Consider the following 27,588-nt stretch of genomic DNA (forward strand, 5'->3'; position numbering starts at 1 on the left):
ATGATCTGTAAGTTTGAAGACGATATTAAAATTGGCGGCATCATGGATAGTGCGGAAGTGATTCTGAAATTTCAGAAATTACAGCAGTATTTTGATCAGTTGCTGAAATGGGCTGAGAAATGGCGAATAGATCTTAATACAGATCAGTGTAAGTTTTTCATTTTCGAAAGTCAAATCAAGGTTGGAGTTTCATGGTGAATGGTTGGGTCCTAAGGAGTGTGGTGGAACAGAGGGATCTTGGAATTCAGGTGCATGGTTCTCTGAAATCTGATTCAGAGGTAGACAGGACTGTGAAGAAAGCATTTGGTACACTGGCCTTAATCAGTGTATTTCACTGATCATCGAAATTAGCGAGTAATGTTGCTATTATACAAGATGCTGGTGAGGCTATGCTGGTAGCGATATTCAACTTTGTTCACTTTGCGATAGGAAGGATTTATTAAGCTGGAAAGAGTGCAGAAGAAATTCACAAGATTGTTGCAAACGACTCAATGGTCTGAGTTATAGGGAGAGGTTGGGCAAGCGAGGAGTTTTTACTTTTGCATGTATGAGACTGAGTGGGAAAGCTGGTAGAAGTGTATAAAATCATGGGAAGGATGGACAGAATGAATGCACTCAGTCTTTTTTCCGCAGGTTTGGGCAATCACAGGCAAGAGGACATCAGTCTAAGGTCAGAGAGGAAAGTACCAGGGGCTGGTACTCATATGCAATGAGGTACCAGTAGAAGAGTTTGAGGTGGGTACATTCACAACTTTTAAAAGGCATTTGGACAAGTAAATGCTCAAGAAAGGATTAGAAAGATACCGGCAATAGCAGGGAAATGGGGTTAGCGTGGATGGACATTTTGGTCAGAATGGACCAGTTTGGGCCGAAGGGCCTGTCTCCGTGCTGTTGGACTCTATGACTCTAAAAAACATTGCTTGTCTCCCACTGAATGTTATATTGCACTTTCCCAATTCAGGGAAGAAAACTTAACCCTCTAGCCTCCAGTCGTCCATGATGTATGACCAGTATGTTGAAGCATGGTATGCAGATACCGTCTAAAATGCACCTTATTAATGTCACTATTCCTTAAATGCTGCTTCAGACTAAGGTTAATAATTCGTCCTTCTGATCACACAACATCAATTCCGAAATAACCTGCTCTCTAGTTTGCTTCTCAACATATTCTTCAACCTACCTCATATGCACTTACAGAATTTATTTTTCACAGCCTGAGCAATCACTTAGTTAATGCAGTTTAGATGCAACTTGAGGCCATCGAATAAGACTGAAGTATCCACAGTACTTGCCTATCTAATTTCCAACATATGATGCTCAGATTTTCTGGCAACATTTTGGTTTTGATATATAACACACCAATTTGCTTCTCATTGCTATCTGCAAGCTCTACCTAAGCTGATTCTGTGGAAGCTGAGGGACAGGTCTGTGTCGTTATTAGTGATAGACTTGGACAAGACATTCGGGGAGACTCACGTCGACGCTGAGATGATCGGAAGAAATGTACCACACTACAGGACAAGCAACAATATCCTCCTCGCTCTGTCAGGATAAGAGTTACCAGATACTCTCTGCTCCCTCACACTGTGCACCTGTTATGGCACCTACCCCCGAACAAGGTTCACTCTCTGTCTCCAAATAAGGCTCAAGCACTCTCACTATTGGAATCAGTAACTTTCTTCCTCAATTCTCTGACACCTACGCAATACCCCCAACACGAACAATACGAGATGGATTCTGAACTGTCGACTGACTCATTCCAGACACTTCATAACTCTCCGCACCTACAACAACACTAACAGCTGGGTCACCGATTCCCACTCTCCCTCCCCCCCCCCTTTCTCCCATTCCGGGAGAAACAGACTGGAATAGGACAGAACGGGCCAAGCCGGGTAGTGGAGTGCCCGATATCAGTTCCCTCATCCCCTCCCTCTGAAAGAGACAAAGAGGACCAGGATGCCTCCTGTCGAGATTCTGAAACATCCATGTCCCACCGACCGATTAAGGAGCAATGTTCAGTGAAAGACAATTCTCACTTTAATCCCACTGGCAGTTCCAACAGCAGTCCTTTCACTTCCAATAAAAAGCACAGATACCTCACTGCACAGAAACGCAGACGTAAAAATTCACTGATGTATTGCTAAACATCCCAGTGTACGAACACACACAATATTTGCAACGTGATAGGCATAGACACACGCATAAACACACAGAGACATATATATCACATACAAATAGACAGAAACGCAGATGGAAAGAAACACTGAAACACAGACAGACAGATGTAGCCACGCAAACACACAGATAGCAAGCACATGGACACACACATACACACACATACACACACACACACACACACGTATATATACACACAAACAGACACACACGCATGCACACATACAGACGCACACACATACAGACACACAAAGACACAAACACTAGTATCATTAAGCCCCAATCGATATGTTTTTGATTTGTAAGTGGATCAAGGATTCTAGGGAGAAGGCAGAAAAATGAGGTACGTATAAGTAATTATTGAACAGAATCTCAGACTCGATAGGCTGAATGGCCTCAATCTGCTACTTTATTTAATGCTCCTGCGGTATTATGCTATCAGACATTCTCTTCCTGAGACATCAGCAGAAGCTGGGTGTGATGCATATTTGGTTGGAAAGGGTCAGTGGGAATGTGGGACAGGTTTGGTTTATCTTTATTCCTAATTATTCTGTTCTTATGTCTGAAAAGAGGTGGTGATTTGTTGTTCGGTAAACACAGTTTTAAAATAACAGTCCTACAATGAAATAAGGACGTCCCTTTCACTTTAGTGTTGTGCCACTTGTCCTCATCCTCAGGGATCAGTAAAGACTCGGTTATTGAAGATTTACAAGGCTCAGCTCGACTGATCTTTGCTGGACAAAAGGTTCAGTGTTTATTGGGAACAGGCAGGAAATAGATGGTCAGACAGAATCGAATCGGCCATGAGCCTTCTGAATGGTGCAGCCGAATGAACAACTTCTGCCCCTACCCCATGTGTTGTTCCCTCAATCGACCTTCGTGGCTGTTACAGATATTCTGCTGTCCCTACCCCATGTGCTGTTCCCTCATTCCAGCCCTCGATGCTGTTACAGGGTTCTGGACCACCCCATTCAGTCAGACAGGATCGTTACAACGAGACAGGCGGAGACCATTGTGCCCCTCGAAGGAATTACACAGGAATATAGAATGAAGTATTTCAGCTCGTTCAGTACACAACACAGACCACGATGAGGCCATTCAACCATCTTGAATGGCTACACAGGAACAGGAAAGTTGTCGCTAATAGAAAATAGAGAATAAAGACAAATGTTTATTTGCAGGCTGCAAAGGTGTAAATGATGGAGTGCCTCCGAGATCACTGTGGGGTCATCAATGACCAATAATCTGTATCAAAGATCTGGAGGAAGGGGAGGGATTGGCTTGGAGCTCAATTAGCTCATACACCAAAATGATCATTCAATGAGGTAGTGAGTCTGCATTGTGATATAGACAAGGAAGTTTAGTGAGCAAATCTTCAGCAGAAATAACATAAGGTAAGTTGTCTATTTTGGCATGAAGGATGAAACAATGGTGAACAAGTTAAATGGAGAGAGTTTGCAGAATTCTGTGATTCAGGCGGTTTCCATGTTCTTAGGAAATGAATCATATGAAGTCAGTCTGCAAATGCAGCAAGTGATTTGGAAGGTAAGTGGAATGATGCTGTTTTTGGCAAAAGGTATCAGGTTTAATTGCAGGAATGTTTCACTGTATCTGTATAGGACATTGCTGAGACCACATTTGATGTACTGTGGGCAGTTTTGATCCCCTAAACTAAAATGAAAGAATGTAATTCTTTTCGAAGATTTTCGAAGAGGTTTCCCTTTGCTCATTCCTGGAATGCTGGTCTTTTGTTATGGGGAATCATCAGTTTCGATTTTAGCTGAAAAATGGTATTGAAGCATCCATGACTACTGAACCATCCATGACTTTCTGAAAAAAAGTATCAACTGGATGCATATTATGTCTTGTCAGGGAGACTAAAGCTAGAGAATAAACTTTAAGAAAAATATGTCTTGATATTAACATACTATGAAGACACCTACCAATATTTACAACTTACACAGACACATGTAAGTATGTCATCAAATTAAAGAGTTGGGATTTTTTGCCATTGAAACGAATGAGTCACTTGCATATAATCTATAATCAGGTTTTCCACAGAATGTTCCAGGAGAGTACACATGGTCAGTTGTCAGTTGGTGTTCAGTTGACATTATTGTATGTTTCAACACAGAGAGGGAGAAAAATGTCCCCTGCCTGAGAAGCAGATCTCTCTCTCTTTCGTTGTTCAGTTCGATAGCGAAGTGTGAGACCATAAAATCCCTGAGTTATCTTTACCACTTGTGAAGAATTCCTAGGGAGGATTCATTGGAATCTCTCCACTGCCTGAATCTAAGGAATTCAGCCAAATCCAACTGTTCCAGAAAAAAAAATCCCACTACCAGTAGCTTGTGCGAGCAGAATAACTTCACAGGCAGCATAAAGTTTGGGGCACACTATTATAGTAACATTTGTTATGAGTTCAGCTTTCTGTGTCTCACAGTTTTCTGGAAAATGAGACCTATATCATTAGCCGCATCACAAAACAGGTTGCATTTAAGATTGGCGTAACCAATGGAGGAGTGGGGCTGGAAAGGAACATAGTGAACCTCTAAAATTTGTTGGAACACAAATGAGAAATTCTCAAAGGGCTGTCCATGTGGAAATTCCCTTTCCCAGAAGTTTGTAATGCCTGGATAATTGCATTTATTCAAAGTTGTATTTGGTGACATTTGACAGGCAAGTGAATGTAGGAAAATGGTATACAGACAGAAAAGTGCTGCTGAGGCCACAATCACATCACCCATGGACTTTGTGAGTGGTGGAGAGGCGACAAATTGTCTAATAGCTAACTTCTGCTGCTCAGTCCTATGTTCCTATGTTCCATTCAGCTCCTCACAGGAGGCCATCTGCTCCAAATACCTGGTCCACAGTAACACAGGATATCATTCAATCCCTCAAGACTGTCGCTTACGGTTTGTTGTGGGTTAGAAAATATTATTTGGTAAACCAGGCTGGTTTCGAAAGACACCTCTGGCCACTCTGCAACTTGTGCTTCATTTGTTGGTCATGTTGGAGACCCAGATTCACTGTTAGTACATCCCCCATACCTCACCCAGAGATGACTCACAAAAGTTTACTCTCTCTGACTGCAACATTCAAGAACAGAACGTTCAGGAAAATTACAATCATTAACTTTGCAATTACAGAATATGAGAACTTAAGGAGCAAGAGTAGGTAACTCAGACGATTAAGCCATTGTATACCATCATGGTTGATCTACTGTTGGCATTAAGCCGTCTTTAATGTCCAATTCTTCACACCCCTTAGCTGTCTGACAGATCAAAAATTCATGTACCACCTCTTTGAATATTTTCAGTGATGTAACTCCCCTCACTTTCTAACACAGATAATTTCTGGCATGAGAGGAAAACACTCCCAACACATACGCCAGCAACTATTGATATGAACAAGAGGTGAACACAGGGGCTCAGCAAAGAGGGAATGGCCTTGATAACAATGCAGTATTTGACTGAGGATGGCATCATGACCACCTACTTATTTGAGCATAATGGGAATCAAGATAACCTCCCCACTGGTTGGGATCTTTCAGAGCACAAAGGAAGATATTTCTGTTTGGTGATCGACAATTCTCTCTGTCCTGGGACAACTCTGCAAGAGATCCTCAGGGTAGCTGCCTCAAAACAAACATCTTCAGCTGCTTCATCACTGTCTTTCCTCATCATAAGATCAGAAATGGGGATGGTCACTGAAGATCACCCAATGTTCAGAACAATGTGTCACACCTCAGCTCCTGAACCAGCCTGTGTCCAAGTGCAGTCAGTCTCGGACAGCATTCAGGCCTGTGCTGTTAAATTGTCGATAACCTTTATGTAACAGCAAGGCCAGACACTCTACATTTCCACAGTTAAATGAAGAGCTTATTCAGCATCTCAGGCACATTAGAAACGGATATGTGGAAGCCATTCAGCCCATCGAAACTACTGAACAAAGAGAGGAACAACCCAATCAATTATCCTGCCTGTTCCACAGGAAGAGAAGGGTCTGATTACCACATCAAGCTGTTAAACAGGAACAGGCAGAGCCAAGTCAGACCCATGAACCTGTTCCATGGGACCTGAAGGAGACCATTCAGCACCTCGAGTCACGTATACGGGAAAAGGAGGATGTCATTGATGCTCCAGCCTGATGAATCAATGGAGCACGGAATGCACCCAGAGATGGATGCATGATGTTCCTCGTGGCTCCATTACCTGTGGGACACATGACACTTTAACGTGGTTTACTGGCAGTGAGGAAGGCAGCCAGATGTTTTGTGTCAAGTTTCAGAGAGGCATCATCCATCTCTGAGAAAACAGACCCATGTTCTACATGGACGTCAGAAGCTGGTGGGAATAGTTAACTGTTTTAGAATGTTGTCGGGATTGTGGATAACATGACTTTCAGTGCAGGATCACATACTAAATGCTCTGTATTAATGTGGGGAGAGTTTATTCAAAGACTGACCCTCTGTCTCTCTCAATCAACAGGTGGATTGGGTGGGGGGGGGGGGGTAGGATGATCGTAATGTCCTCGTAGGCTCTTAACCTATTGAGAATCATGTAAAGCGAGCAAGAAAAAACAACCATGGAATTTATCATCGTATCAGTGCCTGTATAGAACACCATGAATGACTGTCCATCGCCCTTAAGGTTCAATGCAATCACCTCTTATTCTCTCACTGAGCTTCACTCACTGCTCATGGTGCCATCATCCCAGGGATTAGTCTGGTGAAACTTGAGAGAAAGTCTATCCACAGTACCCCAAATACTGCCTCAACAACACTCAGGGATGATCACAATAATTCTTTTCTCTCACTTAGACATCGCCGTTTCTTTCCTGTGCCACAAAAAAGCCATTCATTCTCTATGCACGACGACTGACATGGAATTTACAAGTTCCTTACATCCGTACGTCAGCATCAATAAAGCCAGCACAAGAGATGCGTATGGAGATGTGCACCACTCTCGGGGAGAACTTCAATGAGATTGAATACACCTAAAATAGGGGATGATGACCCACCTAAATAGAAATGAGCTGTAGGAATACGGGAAACATACAGAGGAAGGGAGCTATCTTTACATCTGTTCTTCTCTCACAGGATATATGCAGCCCTGGTCAGGGCAGCATGTTATGCCAATCTTGAACTGAGTGTTTGGTTCAGCTGTTCCACAGGACAGTAAAGAGTAAAGCACATTCCTGTGGGGTTGTAGTGTTACAACATAGAATAAATTCTCCTGCTTAATTTAAAACGGACAACAGAGAAAAGATTTATCCACTGCAGTAATCTGCGTTAATTCTAGAATCCAAAACTATTTAAAGTAAAAATTAACAACTTTATTTCTTAAAGTATAACAGGGAATAACAGAGAACGACTATTTACAAATTCTTCCTCTAACCTACATTTTACCTGTCCCCACCCCCACCCCGCCCCCACTATATTAGTCCGATTAGACTCCGAATTAAGATTTACAAAACAAAACTTCTTATCTCAAAACCAAGAAGCTTTCGGTTCTTCTCCATATTCCTGTTTTCTTTTCTTCTTTGGGATTCTGCTTTACCAGTTACTAATCAATAAGGGTACTGAGAGGAGATGTACTTTTCAGGCAGTCTTTGCATGCTGTTAACTTCGCTGTTGTCCTCTCAACTGTTCAATATCCTGAGGTCTTGTACCCCCAAACCATTGGACTGTGTAATTGGCTTTTAAGATTCTCAATATAGTAAATTCATACTTGATTGGAGGTGGGTATTTTGGGGTATAATTTAAACTGTTTGGCTGAATTTGTTTTTGTCTTGAGAAAATGAGCTAATCGAGTTGTTCGACCAAATGTTACATTAAATATATTTTTCAGAACGCTTGGTGCTGTCAGGTAGTTATTGCTGTTTTTATAATTCTCTTAAAGGTGCAGAACACCCACATGTTCATCACAGAAGTCACACTGAAACCTGACTAGGGAAGAATGACACATTGTCGTCCCTAAAGGACTTGGGGCAAGCAGATGGGCTTTTGTAGTAAATGACAATAGTTGCTTTTAAATTTCACCAATTTCCCTCATGAGATATCAACAGAATGTTATTCTGTGGCTTCAGAGTATGAGTCAACGGCTTGAACACCATAAACTGTCGTCCCGTTTGTGCAGAGAACAAGTTAAACATCCTCAAGAACAATTATTTCGTGACGGACATGTGGTTAGAAGGATTAAACAAAGGCACAAATCATGGTTTATTCAGAAGTTGCACTGAGACTGAGAACGAGACTGGGATGTCATGACGATGGTATTGGACAGGATTGGTGAGTGGGGAGGAGATGGAGATGTAAATATATGAAGGACAAAATGGATTACGGAGTTTGAGAACATTCTGGTTTCTTCTCGCATATCAATGAGTAATTTATAAATAGTAGTTTGATACTTATCATTTATAAGGAAAGGAGTTTTTGTTTGGAATTGAAGACATTGTCTTGCACTTTCCAAATTTTATATATCATGAGCAGAAATTCAGTTCAACCCAGTTTAGTAGACAAATATAATGACTTACCAGGAAAACCAACCAGAGAGAGGATGGGATAGTAACCAACTTGAATAATCCAAAGGATATCCTGGATCCGTGATGCTAATGATATCCAAGACAGAGAAAGACAGTAAAGACCCAAGGATAAACTCCTTTCTGTTATTGCAATGTTCCAGTCTAATATTCTCAGATTCTGATACATTATTGTACCATTTCAGTTTACTGATCTTAGATTCTGATCAATTGTTGGAATCTTCAATCCAAGGTCCTCACATTCTGAAACATTACTGTAAAATTCCAGTCTAATGTTCTCAGATTCTGATCTCTCCTCCCCCTCTCTCTCGAGCAGCTGATGTCTGTTAGTGCTGTCAGTGATGCTCCTATTCACACTATGGGATAATACATTGAACAGAGTCCATTTATCATTCAACAATGGAAACTCTCCATTGTGATAATTAGGATCCACGAGATTGACATTAATCACAATCACTGAACAAATAGCTCCAGTTAACCCCTTTCAATTCAATATTGTTTTATTAAAATTCAAAAGAATGTTTAAAATTTACACATTTGGCGTGAAATATATGCAGTGACTGAGGGAAGGTAAATTGGAGATGGCAGATTGAATGCGTGTCATCATTCAATCTGCTCTGGATATGGGAGTAATGACAAAGGATTGTCAGAACATAAACAAGTTCCTCCGTTTATAAATGCAAAAATACAATCTGTACCTACTGATCAGTGATTATAATGACAGTAAAATATGGATAGAACTTTTCTAGTCCAAATTCTGACAAGAAAGTGTGCTTACTATAACATGAGTGATAACAGACAAATGGCATGGATATGTTAACAGAAAATATGACGGAACACACAATCCAGATGGTTAATCGAGGGTCAGAGAGGGCAGGTGAGGTCATGCTGTTAATGTTATTGACGTCAATCAACTGTGATTAAGTACCAATCATTGGATTTCAATTGCAGTGTGATTATGATATTGGGGCTGCTGAGACTGGAGGGACGGAACATGATATTTCGCAGTCATCAGTATCGAAATATTACTCTTTATAAATCATTTAAATATCAAATTCCAGGATACAATTCCAATCAAGAATGAGGAGATACAATATTAACCATATGTCCAGAAGACATTGGAGCAGATATTTGGCCATTCAGCCCATGAGCCTGCTCCGCCATTCAATGATGGCTGTTACGTTTCTCAACCCAATTCTCCCGCTTTCTACCTATAACACTTGATCCCCTTTACAGTCAAGAACATATCTGTTCACTCTTAAATATAATCAATGACTTGAACTCCACAGCCCTCTGTGGCAGTGAATTCCATAGATTCACGCTCTTTGGCTGAAGATGTTTCTCCTTATCTTTGTTTGAAAAGGTCTTCACTTTACTCTGTCCCTCGGTTACTGGTCTCTCCTGCCATTGGATATATCTTCCAAAAATCCACTCTGTCCCAGATCATTTAGTATCCTGTAAGTTTCAATTTACCTCAAGAGGGTTGGAATTAAAAAGCACCGTTGTGCTACTGAGACTTTATAAAGCTCTGGTTAGGCCCCATTTGGTGTACTGTGTCCAGTTTTGGTCCCCACACCTCAGGCAGGACATGCTGGCACTGGAGCGTGTCCAGCGGAGATTCATACGGACAATCCCTGGAATGGTAGGTCTAACATATTAGGAACGGCTGAGGATCCTGGAATTGCATTCATTGGAGTTTAGGAGATTAAGGGGAGATCTAATAGAAATTTACAAGATAATACATGGCTTGAAGAGGGTGGACGCTAGGAAATTGTTTCCGTTAGGCGAGGAGACTAGGACCCGTGGACACAGCCTTAGAATTAGAGGGGGTAAATTCAGAACAGAAATGCGGAGACATTTCTTCAGCCAGAGAGTGGTGGGTCTGTGAAATTCATTGCCGCAGAGTGCAGTGGAGTCCGGGACGCTAAATGTCTTCAAGGCAGAGATTGGTAAATTCTTGATGTCACAAGGAATTAAGGGCTATGGAGAGAATGCGGGTAAGTGGATTTGAAATGCCCATCAGCCATGATTGAATGGTGGTGTGGACTCGATGGGCCGAATGGCCTTACTTCCACTCCTATGTCTTATGGTCTTATGGCCTTACCTCCAAACATCTTTATGAACTCTATCAAATACAGACCCAGAGCCCTCAAATATTCTTCATACCTCAAGCTTTTCATTCCAGGCACCATTCTCTTGAATCTCGTCTGAGAACGCTCCAGGACCAGTACATCCTTCGTGAGATATGGGACCCAAAGCTGTGCACAATAATCGAAATGTGGCATAACCAAAGCCTTGTAGAGCCTTAGAAGTACATCCCTGCTTTTATATTTAAGCCTTCTTGAAATAAATGCCATCATTGTATTTGCCTTCCTAACTACTGACAACCTGCAAGTTTACCTTTCAAGACTCCTGGACTAGAACTCCCTTGTCTTTTTGCACTTCAGGTTTCTGAATTTGCTTGCTATTTAGACAATAGTCCATGCCTCTATTCATCCTGGAAACATGTTTTCCCACACATTCGCACATTGTACTCCATCTGCCACTTCTTTGCTCACTCTCCAAACCTGTGAAACTCCTTCAGCAGGTGGAAATGAGGACCGCAGTGCTGGAGATCAGCGTCAAAAAGTGGGTTCATAGAAAAGCACAGCCTGTCAGGCAGCATCCGAGGAGCACGAGATTCGATGTTTCAGGCATAAAGCCTTCATCAGGAATGTGGAGTGGGCGGAAGGGGGCAGAGAGATAAATGGGATTGGCTGGGGCTAGGAGGAAGGTAGCTTGGACGACCACAGCTAGATGAAGGTGGGTGGTGATAGTGATAGGTCAGAGTGGAAGGTGGAGTGGATAGATGGGAAGGAAGATGGACAGGTAGGACAGTTCAAGGGGGCGGTTCTGAGTTGGTGGGTTTGATCTGGGATAAGGTGGAGGGAGGGAGATGAGCAAACTGGTGAAATTGTCCTTGATACCGTGTATTTGGACCGTCCCAAGGCGTTTTCCTTCAGACTTCAGTTGGCTAGAATTTGGCAGTGGCGGAGGCCAAACATTTGCAGGGTCTTGGCGGAGTGGGAGGGAGAGTTGAAGTATTCAGCCACAGAGCAGTGGGGTTGTTAGGTTTGTATGTCAGAGAGTGTTCCCTGAACCGTTCTGCAAATTGACGTCCTGTCTCGCCAATGTAGTGGAGACCAGGAGCAATGGACAGACAAATGAGGTGTTTGGATGCACAGAATGTTCACTGCCTGATGTGGAAGGATTCTTTGGCGCATTGGGTGAAGGTGAGGAGAGAGATGTTGGCATAGTTTTCATACTTCTTGCAATGGCAAGGGACGGTGCTGGAGTGGAAGGTGGCTTGGTGGTGCCGCGTGGACCTAACAAGGGAGTTTGTGAAGGAATGGTCTCAGCAGTTTGATGATAGCGGTGGGGAGGGAAGTATATCTCTGGAGGTGGGGTCTGACTGTTGGTGGCAGAAATGACGGAGGATGATGCGTTGTATCCTGAGGTTGGTGGGATGGAAGGCGAGCACCAGAGAGGTTCTAACTTGTTGTAGTTGGAAGGGTGGCATTCAAGGGTGGACTTGTGGGAAGTTGAGGAGATGCACTAGAGCACTTACCACTTACGCTTGCACTAACTCTTCAGCCGAACCACCTATTTAATACTACCTGTCCCTCTATCTATCTTTGCACTGTTTGAAAGCTTAGCCAGAATGCCCTCAGTTCCTTCATATAGATAACGAATGCACAAAGTGAAAAGTTGTGGTCCCAACACTCAGTCTTGTGGAACACCACTTGTCCCTGGCTGCTATCCTGAGAAGAACCCTTTTATCCCCACTCTCTGCTTTCTGTCAGACAGTAAACTTATACCTTGCCTCTAACACTATGGTCCCATATCTTTCTCAATAGCCTCATGCATGCCAACTTGTCAAAGGATTATTGAGGTGCAGATGGATAACATCTATTGGTTCTCCTTGATCTAATCTGCTCATTACTCCTTCAAAGTATTCTAGCCGGTTTGTCAGGCATGACCTCCCCGTGACGAAACCATGCTGACTCTGTCTTATTTTACCAAAGACCTCCAAGTATTCAGAAATCGCATTCGTCACGATGGGTTCCATGATGTTACCCACAACCAAGGTTTCCTGAAGAAGGGCTTATGCCCGAAACGTCGATTCTCCTGCTCCTGAGATGCTGCCTGACCTGCTGTGCTTTCCAGCAACACATTTTCAGCTCCGATCTCCAGCATCTGCAGTCCTCACTTTCTCCACAACCAAGGTTAGGCTAACAAGTCTGCAATTTTTCATCTTCTGCCTAACTCCCTTATTAAACAGGGTATCATATTAGCCAATTATACAGCCACTTGGCTATTTCCTGATTTTAGTCATTCCTAAAAGATTACCACTTACGCTTGCACTAACTCTTCAGCTATCTCCCTTACAAGACTGGGGTGTAGTCCATCTGGTCCAGGTGAGTTATCCACATTTAGGCCATTTCATTTCCTAACATGTTATTCTTGGTGATGGCCACCGTATTTAGGACTGCCCTCTCACTCTCTTCAATTCTTGGGAAATTACTCGTGCCTTCCACAGTGATGACTGATGAAAAGTTCCTCAGCCATTTCTTTGTTTCCCACTACTGTCTCCCCAGCATCATTTTCCAGTGGTCCGTATTCACTTTTACCTCTCTTTTGCACTTTATATATCTAAAGAACCTCTTTCAGTTTCCTTTATATTACTGGTTAGCTTACCTCCATATGTTATCTTCTCCCTCGTTATTTATTTTTTCTTGCCTTCTGTTGGCCCCAATTCTCCAGTTTCCCACTGCCCTTCACTCTCCTTGCTCTTTTGCTTATATGCAATCCCTGACTTCCCTTGTCAGCCCTGGTTGCCTCATCCTCCCTAAGCCATACCTCTATTATTAAGCATGAATCTTTGCAGGGTCTCATGAATTTATCTTGGAATCTCCTGCCATTGCTGTTTCGCTGTCTTTCCTGCTAGACCTCTGTTCTGGTCAATTCTATTCAGCATCAACCTTAAGCCTCTCCAGTTGCCTTTATTCAGCTGAAATACTGTTAACTCTGATTCTATCTTCTCTCTCAAATTGCAGAATAAATTCAACTATGTTCTGATCACTGCTTATGAAGTTTTCCTTCACCTTTACCTCCTTTATCTAACCTACGTCATTAAATTCCGTGTCATCCTTTCCCGAGTGGGCTCCACTACATGACGTTCCAAAAGGCCATCCAGTAGACATTTCTCCAATTCCTTTTCTTGCGATCTATTACCAACCTGGTTTCCCATTCTGCTTGCATATTCAAATCCCCCATGATCATTGTAACTTTGCCTTTCCTACAGATCTTTTCTATCTCCTGGTGTATCTTGTCCCCCAGCTCCTGACTCCTCTTTGGAGGCCTGTTCAAGTCTCCAACTGTGGTTGTCTTACCTTTATGGTTCCTCAATTCTACCCACGTAGATTCTACGCCATCTGACCTGACTTCCTTTCTTACTATTGATTTAATTTCATTTCTTATTAATAATGTAAACCCACTCCCTCTGCCACCTTTTCGATTGGATATATGTCCTTGAATATCCTGATCCCCTTGTAGCCATTTCTCTGTGATGCCCTTCACGTCATACCTCCCAATTTCATTCCATGCCACAAGCTCATTTACCCTATTCCTTATACTGCATCCTTTCAGACATACACTCTTCAATATTGTATTAACGGCCCCTCTTCTCATTATCATTTGTTTGTCCAGTGTGATTGAAGTTTGATTGCTTACACTTTCCATACACTCTGTCCTACTTGCGTCTGTGCTGGAGATTTTAATAACCTCTCTGAGCTCTTTACTCTTACCTCCTCTTTTCTAAATAAACCCTATAACGGAACCCCCAACCCGCACACGCACATACTCCTAATCAGTTCAGAGCTCTGTCTACAGCCTTAGTTCGGATTCACTCGGACTCTGGTCCCAGCACGGTTCAGGTGAAGACTGTCCCATCGAAACAGGTCCTTTCTTCCTCAGTAATAAAATGTGTTTATTCAACACAAAAAACAGGGACAAGAAACAAGCTTTTCTGTACAGACCAAAACATGAAAACTACAAAGAGACAAGTCTGTTAAAATGCACTTACAATGTGGAGCTATATGAATTGAAAGGTGAATTACAAAACCACCGTCGAGGTGTTCAAGCTTTATCGGTCATTATTTGACCCACAGCTGAGATGCTGATTTCCCCCCCCCCCCCCCCCCCCCAGTCAGTGATCCCCCTCGCTGATATTGTATCGCCCTGTCGCTCACACAGTGTCTGGAGGGACTTCAAGATCCTGTTGGCCCAGAAAATTTAAATTAATTCACCTTCTCACTGGAACCAATCTATTGTTATTTTGGACCTTGTTCAGCCGTCAACGACCCTGCTCTGTGAAATTATTGGTGATAAATGATCTGGGATGACAGCATAGTGCTCAAAAGTACGGCACCAGACAAAGGGCTTGCAGTCTGTGGAAGTTTCTAAATAAAATTTCTGTCTATTTTTCCTCATGCTGGCTTCTGATTTAACTTCACACTCGTCTGCCACCCCTTGCTCTCACTCACTCTGTCGCTCCTTTTCTCTCCATTTCTTTTATCTCTCTTCAATTCCTTTTTCTATGTTAATTTCTGTCTCTCTCTCTCTCTCTCTCTCTCTCTCTCTCTCTCTCTCTCTCTCTCACACACACACACACACACACACACACACACACACACACACACACACACACACACACACACACATACACACACACACACACACACACACACACACACACACACACACACACACACACACACACACACACACACACACACACACACACACACAGTTCTCTCTGATTTGAAATTATGATGTTGGAGAGCTCGTCGTTGTACAATGGGCTGAATTGCCTTGTTCAGTGCTCTATTAATTCTGAAGCTCTCTGACCCACAATAAAGCCTTCAGGTGCCTGGAGAGACAAGCTGGTCCTACGAAGGACACAGTGCAGAATCATCCTTTATCTCTTCTGTTGCCTGATGCAGCGGCCTTGAAATATCTATTCAAACAAAATAATTTGAAATTCGAGCAGTCGGGAGAACGTTCACCAGATGATTTTGCTGTCAGGATTTAACAAGCAGTTCCCACGTACAAAATTGGATTTGCCTGATAGCAGCTCTCCCAATTGACACGTCCTCGCTCTGCCTGATACTGACATAATTTGCCTTCCGCCAATTCAGTAGCTTCACAAAAGGTCCTGACTTATCCATTTTCGTAGCTATTTTACATCTGAAGGAGCTGTGATCACTCTTTGTAAAATTATGTCCCACTGAGAGGTCAGTCACCTGGCCAGGCTCATTAGCCAATACGAGGTCCAGTATGGCTCTTCCTCTCGTTGGACTGTCCACATACTGAGACAGTTAACAAATTGTGCCCCGTCTAAGCCTCTTGCTTCAATGGACTCCTAGTCATTATTGGGGATGTTAAAGTCATTCACTACGACCACTCTGTTTTTAATACACCTCTCCTTAATCGACGTACAAATCTGTTCCTCAATCCCTCCGTGGCTGTTGGAGGGGTTGTAGTAACGCAATGCTTGCATCCATCTTAGTTTTGAGCTTTACCCATATTGCTGCAGTGGATGATCCCTCCTGTATGTCCTATTCAAGTGCAGATGTAGCATTCTCCCTGATCAGTAAAACAACTCGTCCACCTCTTTTGCCTTCCTCTCTGTCTCGCCAAAATCAATTAAACCCTGGAAAGTTGAACGGTCAGTCCTTTCCCTCTCTCAACCAAGTCTCTGTAAAGCCGCAACATCAAAGTCCCATGTACGGATTCGGGCTCACAGTTCATCGGCCTTACCCATAATAATTCTTGCATTGAAATAAATACACTTCAGCCAAACTCCATCAGACCCTGACCTGATATTTGGTTTGAGTTTCCCTTCTGTAAATTCTCCACGTCTATTCTCTAGTAACAAGAGATTACAAAAGACTGTCAGTAAAGCAGAAAATATTGTAAACAGACAATTTCGGTTTCCTCCCTTGTTCCTTCAATCTGTACATTGCATCACACTCTGTCCAATTCCAACAAACTGCTGGATAATTATTTTGCTTCAAACAACCGCCTCCAGCCTCTCACTGCACATTCTTCAACTCTCTCTGGACCCATTAGATTGACTGTTTTCTGATCCCTCTCTCAACCAAATCTCTGTAATATTTATATCATAGTTATATATACTCATTCAAGCTCCAAGCTCATCTGTCTTGCCTGTCACACTGCTCACATTAAAATAAGCACACTTCAGACTGACAGTCCCATTGTGTTCACTCCCATCTGCCAGTTGGTTGTTGGTCTTAGCTGTACTGGGATTAGACTCCAACTGTTCTTCAGTCACTGTACTTGTGGACGTACTGCTCTGGCTCCACCCCACCCCTTCCCCCCACCGCCACACTAGTTTAAACCCTCCTGAGTGACAATAGCAAACCTGCCTGCCAGGAGATTGTTGCCAGTTCACGTCAATCCCGTCCTTCTTCTGTATTTCATACTGACCGAGGAATCACAATGACTCACATATCGGAGATTGCCGCCAGTTCAGATGCATCCCATCCTTGTTGTGTATATCCTACCGACCCGGGAATCCCAAGGATACAGATATTGGAAGTGCTGCCTACCTTACTATGTTTGGCCATGTTTTTAACTGTACTGCCTCCCTATTCCTCACCTCACTGTCACGTGACATGATCTAGTCTCTCCAACATTCAAATATCCTTTCAGCACAACTCCGGCAAGATCTTTACTTTGAAATGGATAGACTTGACAATAAAATCTTAAGTGTGATCTAATTAACCAGGAAAGTGGAGCCCAGCGATCCAGTCGTAATGACCATAGGATCTGATATCTATCACCTCCACCAAACCTGTGTGACAAGGTATACATACGGGGCATCTGTTTGTAGACAGAGGAGAATAAAGGGAAGTTAGTCCAAAAGACTAGAAAATGTCCGAATAGATGGGTACCATTCAGCCTTTTTATTCTGCTTTGCTGTTCAATTGCATTTTAGCTGTTCTGTTCCTTTTAATGGCACGGTCTTTACTCCGCATCCCTAGTGGGTCAGAAAGTGCCCAGTGTCTTTTTGCACTTCCTGCGTAGGGAGCATCCAGTGCCAGGCGATGGGGTGTGGGGAATCCCGGCGTGGCTCGATGAAAGGCTGCATGCAGTGACGGATGGACTCAGGGATTGAGAGAGACGGAGTCAGAAATCAGGGACATGCACTCACATAAGTAGCTGGACAAGATCCCTAAGCACTCGGGGAGCCCGAGCACCAGTGGCGCTTTAACAATAAACCCGTCATATTTGCAGCAATTCCCAATCAAACACAAGGAAATATACCGTAGATGGCAGAAACCTGAAACAAACACAGTAACATACGGTGGAGAGAGAAAGTAGTTAATTCTCCCAATGCGGGGAGTTTATAAAATCTCCGCAAAGACAGGGTCCAGAGATTGGAATTGAACCGAGTCCCTTGCACTGTGAGGCAGCAGTGCTGTGTCACCGCACTATCCAGTGATGGACAGTAGGATTAGTATAGTTACATTATTTTATTTTCGACAGTCAGTTAACTGGAATGCTCTCACTCAGCCTGTTTAAGATTGGGAAGCCTTTATGCAGCAGCAGAGGACAATTTAAGAAGCAATAAATTGATGAACACGAAACATGTAAGCTAGCTCGCTTTAGAAAAGTAGATTGCAGGAGTTTTGTTAAGATATATAAAAGGGGAGAGTGAACATTGGACAACCAGAAATTGAGACAGGCTGCAGAGACATGGAGAACAAAGTATTGGAGACTGAACTGAATCGGTACTTTCCATCAATCCTCACAATGGTAGACACTAGGAACATTCCAGAACTTCAAGCAAGTCAAGGGTGAGGGATGGGTGTAGTGATCGGCGCTGAGGAGGAGGTACTGGGGAAGCTACAATGTTTGAAAATGGATAAATCACACAGGCTGGAAGGATAACAACCAAAGTTCTGAAAAAATTAGCGGAGGAGATTGTGAAACCATTGGTCATGACTGTTCAGAAATAACTATCATCAGACAGAGTCCCAGAGAACTGGAAAATGGATAATGTAAAATCTCTTTTTAAGAAAGAAGAAAGTTAACATACAGGAAATCAAAGGGCACTTTAGCCTGGCATCGGTCGTTATTAGGTATTTAGAGTGCATTGCTAGCAAGAGGTTGCAGAGTACTTGGAGATGCATGGTAAAATACGGCTGAGTCAGCATGGCTTGATCTAAGGAGTGTAATTGTCTCCTGAATCACGGCATCCAGGGAACTCTCCCCCTCCCTGATGCCTCGCAATTCAGCCAGTGGTTAGAAAGCGTAGGGTTTGGCTATGCGTGAGGCAGACAGAGGGATCTGGGAGGTACATTTACCCCTTACCTTAACACTACGGGCAATTTCACCTGACCTGCACATCTTTGGATTGCGGGAGGAAACCGGAGCACCCGGAGAAAACCCACGCAGACACGGGGAGAACGTGAGGCGGGAATTGAACCCGGGTCTCTGGCGCTGTGAGGCAGCAGTGCTAACCACTGTGCCACCGTGCTGCCCACAGTTGCAGGAGCCTCAGCCACTGTCCGTGTCTAACAGCTCCAAGAGTCTTGTTCCCTGTGTGGATGGGATGGGGACTGCAGGCAGGATGAGCTGATTGGCCAAAGCACCAAGTTGAGGGCAGCTTTCATAGGGGGGCAGGAGAAGATAAATGTTATCGTAATTGGGGACAGTATAGTTGGCGGCATAGACACTATTCTCTGTGACCGGGATTGAGAGCCCGGAAAGATGCGTTACCTACTGGTGTTTGGGTAAGGGATATCTCATCTGGGCTGCAGAGGAACTTGGAGGGGGAGGGTAAAGATCCAATAGTCATGGTCTGTGTCGATACCAACGACAGAGATAAAACTAGGGCACAGGTTCTGATAAGGGATATGAAGAGCTCGGAGCTAAATTAGACAACAGATTCAAAAAGGAAATAATCCCTGGATTACGGCCTGAGCCATGAGCTAATTAGCACAGGGTCAGCAGGAAAATGCGTGGCTCAAAGTTTGGTGTGGGAGAAATGGGTTTGTATCATGGAACATTGACACCATGACTGGGGAAGGAGGGCACTGTTCCGATCGGACGGTCTTCATCTGAACCTTCTTGGAATCAGAGTCCTAACAAATCGCATACCTAGGGCTGTAGACTGGACTTTAAGCTCAATGGAGTTATAGGGAAAATTAGAAAACCCGAATTAAAGAAGGTGGTAAGAGCGCAGAACCCAAGATAAAGGCGTTTGGTATGCTTTCCTTTATTGGTCAGATTATTGAGTTCAGGAGTTGGGAGGTCATGTTGCGACCGTAGAGGGCATTGGTTAGGCCACTGTTGGAATATTGCGTGCAATTCTGGTCTCCTTCCTATCGGAAAGATGTCGTGAGACTTGAAAGGGTTCAGAAAAGGGTTGGAGGATTTAAACAATAGGGAGAGGCTGAACAGGTTGGGGCTGTTTCCCTGGAGTGTCGGAGGCTGAGAGGTGACCTTATAGAGGTTTACAAAATTATGAGGAAGATGGATAGGACAAATAGACAAAGTCGTTTTCCTGGGGTCGGGGAGTCCAGAACGAGAGGGCATACTTTTAGGGTGAGAGGGGAAAGATGTAAAAGAGACCTCAGGGGCAACTGTTTTACACACAGATGGTGGTACATGTATGGAATGAGCTGCCAGTGGATGTGGGGGAGGCTGGTACAAATGCAACATTTAAGAGGCATTTGGATGGTTATATGAATAGGAACGGTTTGGAGCGACATGGGCCGGGTGCTGGCAGGTGGGACTATATTGGGTTGGGATATGTGGTCGGCATAGACAGGTTAGACCGAAGGGTCTGTTTCCATGCTGTACATCTCTATGACTCTATGACTCTAACTTATTCAAATCTCCAACACAGACGCAGAGAGTATGGAAAGTGTTAGCAATCAAAATTCATACACACAGGAGAAAAAATGACAATGAGAAGAGGGATGGTTAATACAGGGCTGAATTGTTATATCGGAATGCATGCAGTAAAAGGATTAAGGTAAATTAGCTTGTGACTCATACAAAAATTGGAAGGTCGCCATCACGGAGACTTCGCTGCAAGGCGATCAGGATTGGGAGCTGAATATTCAAGGATATGCATCCTATCAAATAGATAGGCAGGTGGACAGAGGGGATAGGGTTGTCTTATTAGTAAGAAATAAAATTATATCAATAATAAGAAATGAAGTACGGTCAAATGGTGTAGAATCTGCGTCGGTAGAACGGAGAAATCAAAAAGGTTAAAAAAAGTAGTTGGAGTTCTGTTCAGGCTTCCAAACAGTAGTCAGGAGCTGGGGTGCAAGATGTACCAGGAGGTAGAAAGGTGTGTAGGAAAGACAAAGTTACAGTGATCAGTGATCATATTGGATTTCATTACGGAGGTGGGCTGTGAATTCAGCTTGATGGTGGTTTGCAAGAAAAGGAATTTGTGGAATGTCTATGAGATGGCTTTTTGGAGCAGCTGGTGTAGGCAGACTAGACGAAGGATCTTAAGGTGAAGGAACTCATGGGAGGCAGTGATCATAATATGGTTGAGATTACTCTGCAATTTCAGATGGAGAAGTTAGAATTAGAGGTAATGGTATTAAAGCTGAATAAAGGAATTACAGAGGCATGAGAGAGGAGCTGGATAGAATTGACTGGGAGAAGAGCCCAGCAGGAAAGACGGTGGAGCAGCAATGGTAGGGGATTTGGGAGTAATTCAGGACGCAGCAGAGATTTACCCCAAGTAAAAAGAGGCATGATACATGGAGAATGAGGTGACCATGACTGATGAGGGAAGTCAGGTATAGCATAAAAGCAAAAGAGAAAGGATATAATGTGGCAAAGTGCAATGGGAAACCAGAGGGTTGGGAAAATTACGTAGACAAAACAGAGGACAAACAAAGTAAAACAAGGAGGGGGATTATTAAATATGGGGGTAAGCTAGCCACTAATATAAAGGAAGCCTGTAAGAGTTTCTTTCGATATATAAAGTACAAAAGAGAGGCAAAAGTGGGCATTGGATTGCTGGAAAATGTCACTGGAGAGACAGTGCTGGGAATCAAGAAAATGGCCGAGGAACTAAATAAATGCTTTGCATCAGTTTCATGGTGGAAGACACGAATAATATCTCAACGATTCAGGAGAGTTAGGGGCTCGAGCTGAGTATGGTAGCCATCACCATGGAGAACATGCTAGGAAAAAGCTGAACGGCCTAAAGTTGGTTAAATGGCCTGAACCAGAGGGATTAAATCCCTGTGTTATAAGGGAGATAGCTGAAGAGTTAGTGGGGGCGATGGTGGTGATTTTTCAGGAATCGATCGAGAAAGGAACGGTCCCAGAGTATTGGAAACTCACAAACGTGACATCTATTTTTACCCAGGGATTAAGGGGAAAAAAGACTTTGAAACCGCAATGAATATCTTAAACTCTGTCGTGGGTAAGACCCTGGAATCCATTGTGAAGGATGAGATTTCTGAGTACTTGGAATTGTTTGGTAAACTAGGGCAAAGTCAGTATGGTTCCATCAAGGTAAGGTCATGCCAGACAAATTTGTTGGAAATCTTTGAAGAATAAATGAGCAGGCTCGATCAAATATAGCCAATGGATGTTATCCACTTGGACGCCAAAAAGTCCTTTGACAAGGTGTCACACCGGAGATTATTGATTATGATAAGGGTCCGTGGTGTTAGAGCTGAAAATGTGTTGCTGGAAAAGCGGAGCAGGTCAGGCAGCATCCAAGGAACAGGAGAATCGACGTTTCGGGCATAAGCCCTTCTTCAGGATTTCTTCAGGATGTGCTGCTTTTCCAGCAACGCATTTTCAGCTCTGATCTCCAGCATCTGCAGTCCTCACCTTCTCCTCCGTGGTCTTAGAGGCAAGGTAGAGGCATGAACAGAAGCTTGTCTGTCTGACAGAAAACAGAGAGTGGGGATAAAATGGTCCTTCACAGGATAGCAGCCAGAGGTGTTCCACAAGACTCGCTTTGGAATCGTAACATTTTACTTGTTACATTAACAATCTAGTTGATGGAACTGAGGGCAGTCTGGCTAAGTTTGCAGACGATACAAAGATAGGCAGATGGACTGGTCCTACAGAGGAGGCAGAGAGGCTGAAGAAGGAATTGGCCAGGTAAAGGGGTTGGCAAATGCATTCTAACGTCGCAAAGTGTGAGCTCATGCTCTTCAGCACGAAGAATAGAGGCATGGCCTATTTTCTAAATGGGGAGAAAATTCAGAAATCTGAAGTGCAAAGGCACTTGGGAGTTCTAGTGCAGGGTTCTCTTAAGGTAAGCTTGCAGGTTGAGGCAATCGTTAGGAAGGCAATTGCATTTGTTATTGATGGCATTTACTACGAGAAAAATTCAATGTAAGAACAGGCTGTATACGGCTTTGGTCAGACTACATTTGGAGTGTTGCGCGCACTGTTGACCCCATATCTCAGGAAGGATGTACTGTCCCTGGAGCGTGTTCAGAAGATTTTCACGGGAATGGTCATAGGAGTGAAAAGTTTATTGCATGAAGAATGTTTGAGTCTTTGTGTCTATACTTGATGAAGTTTAGAAGGAAGAGAGGAAAGGTCATTGAAACATACAGAATACTGAATGACCTGAAGAGAGTGGATGTTCATAAGATGTTTCCATTGGTAGGAGAGACTAGGACCCAAGGACACAACCTTAGCTTAAAGCGAACACCTTTTGGAACGTTTATAAGGAGACTTTGAAATTTGTTGCCAGAGAAGGCTATGGGGCCAGGTCATTGAGAATATTTGAGATGGAGATAAATAGTTTTTGATTATCCAGGGGATGAAGGGTTATGGGGAGAAGGTCGGAGAATGGGTTTGAGAAACTTATCAGCGATGATTAAATGGTGGAGTAGATTCGATGGGCAAACTGGCCTAATTTCTGCTCCTATGTCTTATGGTTTAAACCTCAAGAAGACACCTTGCATCTCTGAGAAGATGGATTCCTGTTCTTCATGAAGGTCAGTAGCTGGTGGGAATAGTTAACTGTTTTAGAATGAAGGTATTGTGGCTGCTGTCTGGATGGTGGATAACATGATATTCAGTGCAGGATCACACACCAACTGCACTGTATTAATGTGGGAAAGTTTATTCAAAACCCAGACTTCTCTATCTCTCTCAATCGCCGTGGGGAGTGGAGGTTGGGGTGGGTAGGCATAACGTCCTCCAGGCACTTAAACTACCCAGAATCATGCATCCTGAGTGAAACAACAGTCATGTTGTTTCACCTTCTCATTGTCTGTTTATCACCTTCTCATTGTCTGTTTAGAACATAAGGAGTGATTGTCCAACCCCCTCAAGGTTCAATGCAATCACCTCTTACTATCTCATAGCACTACAGATCAATCTTTACTCATTCCTCAAGGTGCCAGCGTCCCAGGGATTAATTCGGTGGATCTTCTGCTTATTCTCTCTGTGGTAAGGAGATCACTCCTTATAAAGGAGATAAAATCTGTCCACAATACCTCAAACACTGCTTAAACAACGCTCTCAGAGTTGATCACAATAATTCCATTCCCTTACTTAGCTGGCTCCATTTCCTTCATGTGACACAGGAAACCATTCGTTTACAATGCACTACCACTGATGTGGAATTTAAAACATCCTTGCATCTGTAGGTTAGCATCAATAAAGCCAGCACCAGAGCTGCCTATCGAGGTGGACATCACTCTCGGAGAGAGACTCAATCACAAAGAATACATCAAAAACAGTGAATGGCTACCTACCTGCATGGAAATCAGCTGCAGGAGTATGGGATACAGGCAGAAGAAGGGAGTTATCTTTCCTTTTGACCTGCCCTTACGGGATGTATGCAGACCTGGTCAGGCCAGAATGTTATGCCAATCTTGAACTGAGTGACTAGTTCAGCTTTTCCACAGGACTGAAAAGAGTAAAACACAGTGCTGTGGGTTTGCAGTCACACAGAGACCTGACCAGGGAAGGATGCCCCATTTCGTTCTCTAATGGGCATGAGGCAAGCCTATGTCAAAAGAATTTTATTCTGTGGCTCTAGATTATGAACCAATGATGTCACCACCATACACTGTCTTCCCATCTTTCAGATTCTGTGCAGAGAACAAGTTAAACATCTCAAGTGCAATTATTTTGCAATAGACTCGTGGTAAGAAGGGACTTGAAACAGCTGTATCCGGAATTAACAAAGGCACAAATGTTACTTTATTTCGGAGTTGCACTGAGGCTGAGGAGGAGACTTGATGTCACAATGGTTGTACTGGAAAGCGTTAGTGATTCGGGAAGATATGGAGATATGAACTGTGCAGGAGGAAATGACTCAAAGAGGTTGAGAACGGCCTATTTCATCCTCGCATATTGATGAGCAACTTGTATTGAGTAATTTGCTAGTTATAATTTCTAAGGAATGGAGTCTTTGACTGGAAATGAAAACGTTCACTTGCACCTTCCCAAAATTTACATCTCATGATCATCAATTCAGTTCAGACCGTTTCACTAGACATCTCGAGTGACTTACCAGTAACACCAACTATGGCAAGGATAGGATATTAACCAGCTTGAATAACCAGCAGTACAACTTCAATCCGGGATGCTAATGATATCCAAGGCTGGGAAAGCCAATAAAGACCCACGGATCAACTCCTGTCCATTGTTAGAATATTCCAGTCTAATGCTATCAGTTTCTGATCTCTCCTCACCCTCTCTCTGAAGCTGCCGATCCCTGTTACTGGTGTGAGTGATGCTCCTGCTCATATGATGGGATAAAATACTGAAAGCATTCCCTTATTCCTAGAAAGGAGAAACTCTATGGGGACACATAGGATCCATGGACACTGACATAATCACAATCGCTGAATAAACAGCCCAGTTAATCCCTTTCAATTCAATACTATTTAATTTAAATTCAAAATAACTTTGAACATTCATGCATTCTGGGTGTGATATGTGAGTGTGACTGAAGGAAGGAATGTTGAAGATGGAAGATTGATTGTGTGTAATCATTCAGTCTGCCTTGGATATGGAAACAATGCCACAGGTTTAACATAACATTAACATGCCTCCGTGCTCAAACAAATCCTGTAACTATTGACCAGTCATTGCAATAATAGTAAAACATTGAGAGAACGTCTTTCATCCATGATCTGATGGCAAAATGTGCCTGAGACAATGTGGTTTTATAACAAACAAACGGCATGGATATGTTGCATATGACAAATACAGTTCAGGTTTAAAAATCACATAACACCAGGTTATAGTCCAACAGGTTTAATTGGAAGCACACTAGCTTTCGGAGCAACATTCCTTCATCAGGTGATAGTGGAGGACTCGATCGTAACACAGAATTTGTAGCAACATTTAGTGTGATGTAACTGAAATTATACATTGAAAAATTGATTGTCTGTTAAGCCGGTCATCTGTTAGAATACAGTGATAGTTTCACTCCTTTCATTGTAAATCACAAAACCTTTTTTAAAAGTTGCATTCTCGGGTTAGCTGTTAACAATGGTGATAGCTAGACAGTATGTTGAAGATGTTAGCTCCCTGTGTTCTCTGTCTGTGACCTGATGTTTAGACTGATTCTAATCTAAAAAGTGATGTAACACAGTTTTACATAAATTCATGCAGTTTTTGAGCTAAGTACAATGCACCTCTGCAAGTACAAATTCACCCCACAATATATATGTGTACATGTGGGTCTTTGTTTGTCTGTGTGTGTCTGTCTCTCTGGGATGGGTGTTGTGAGTGTGAGAAAGTGTGTGTGTGTGTGTAGTGAATGCAGAGTGTCTCAATTCTGTGAGGGGGTGCATGTGTGAGTGTGGGAGGGCGTTTATGGGTGTGACTTGTGACTTGCTGTGGCACGTCGGAACTGGCGGTCGATGAGTTCCGCATCATATCCCGTTCTTGTGAGGGCATCCTTGAGGGCGCGTAGGGAATTCTGAAGGACTCTGAACGTGACAGACGCCTGGAAGTACTCAAGGATGCCCTCACAAGAACGGAGTACGGTACTCAACTCATCGACCGCCAGTTCTGACGTGCCACAGCAAGGAACAGTAATGACCTCCTCAGGAAACAGACACGTGCTGCAACTGACAGGTTACCCTTCATTGTTGAATACTTCCCAGGAGCTGAAAAATTACGCCATGTTCTTCGTGACCTGCAACACATTATCAATGAGGATGAGCACCTCACCAAGGACTTCCCCACACCTCCACTACTTGCCTTTAAACAACCGCCAAACCTCAAACAGTTCATTGTTCGTCGCAAACTGCCCGGCTCTCAGGACAACTCCATACATCCCTGTCACGGTGAACGACGCAAGACGTGTCGGATTGTGGACATTGGTACCACTATTACGCGTGGGAATACCTCCCACCTTGTACATGGCAGGTATTCATGTGACTCAGCCATCGTTTTCTATCCTTTCCGTTGCAGGCAAGGATGCCCGGAGACATGGTACATTGGGGAAACCGAGCAAAGGCTACGATAACGGATGAATGGGCAGCGCACAACAATCAACAGACAGGAGGGTTCCCTCCCAGTTGGGGAACACTTCAGTGGTCCAGGACATTCAGCCTCGGACCTTCGGGTGACCATCCTCCAAGGTAGACTTCGGGACAGGCAGCAGAGAAAAGTGGCAGAGCAGAAGCTGATAACTAAGTTCGGTACCCATAGTGTGGGCCTCAACCGGGACTTTGGGTTCATGTCACATTACAGGTGATCACCATTGCACTACACGCACGCACACTTATATTCCTACACACACACACATACACACAGACACAG

General features: G+C 43.4%; 1 pseudogene; it reads left to right on the forward strand.

Annotated features, from left to right (window-relative positions):
• LOC148139851 (uncharacterized) lies at positions 1-27,523 on the forward strand (annotated as a pseudogene).
• Positions 27,524-27,588: the final 65 nt, after the last annotated feature.

This window comes from Chiloscyllium plagiosum, unplaced genomic scaffold (assembly GCF_037043375.1).
Source record: "Chiloscyllium plagiosum isolate Xiang-an unplaced genomic scaffold, Cpla_swu_hap1 HiC_scaffold_37, whole genome shotgun sequence".
NCBI classification, from domain to species: Eukaryota; Metazoa; Chordata; class Chondrichthyes; order Orectolobiformes; family Hemiscylliidae; genus Chiloscyllium; species Chiloscyllium plagiosum.